At 34.4% G+C, this 718-nt stretch overlaps 1 protein-coding gene across 1 annotated transcript in view; it reads left to right on the forward strand.

Moving 5' to 3' along the window:
• Positions 1–718, forward strand: part of LOC309511314 (uncharacterized protein) — an 85,701-nt gene extending 84,983 nt beyond the window's left edge. Inside the window, exon 19 of the mRNA XM_082186419.1 lies at positions 610–718. The gene's annotated coding sequence lies outside the window, so the exon portion shown is untranslated. The remainder of the gene's footprint in view (positions 1–609) is intronic.

A 718-nucleotide genomic window follows, 5' to 3' on the forward strand; every position in this document is an offset into this window, starting at 1 on the left:
CTCTCTTTTTATACAGATTACAGAAGCTGATAATATTTGTTTTTTATATAAATTACTTCATTTAAAAGCTGCGATCTCAAGCTTTATGCCCGTGGGTCTGTTTGCCTGTTTGACTGAATTTTCGCGGAGTTATAGATAATTTTCGAACGCGTTTCAAATGGGAGTTTACTGACAGAGAGAAGGCAGAAATAGCATCATGTTAGTTTTTCTTTATTTGTCAAAAAGCAAAACACTTTATTTGTATTGTGAGTATACAGAAAAAAAATAGAAACTGAACAGGATCGATTGATGTATTACACGAAAATGAAAGATCAAAATTAACAGAGCATTTTGTGTTTATTTTTCATTGCTAAAAAAAAAAACGAGCAAAACGCGCGGGCGCGTTTTTGGTCCCCAGAGGGTTAATCTTCAGTGGATTATTTCCAAAGCTTCTGAGGTCATTTTACTTTTGATAGTTTTACAAGTCAAAAACATGATTGGATGTCGTGAAGAGGTGACAACTGCTTTCATATATAAATCTGTTGAAGATACATTCATATATATATATCATATAATTTATATCAGTGCTTCCTAAACTGAGAGACTGAAGAGTGTCATTGTTCTCTACAGGTTGAGTTATTGTGGTGTTACAGATGAAGGTTGTGCTGCTCTGACTTCAGCTCTGAGATCAAACCCTTCACACCTGAGAGAACTGGATCTGTCATTTAATCATCTAAGA

Source organism: Leuciscus leuciscus (genome assembly GCF_965113295.1).
Source record: "Leuciscus leuciscus genome assembly, chromosome: 12".
Taxonomy (NCBI): domain Eukaryota; kingdom Metazoa; phylum Chordata; class Actinopteri; order Cypriniformes; family Leuciscidae; genus Leuciscus; species Leuciscus leuciscus.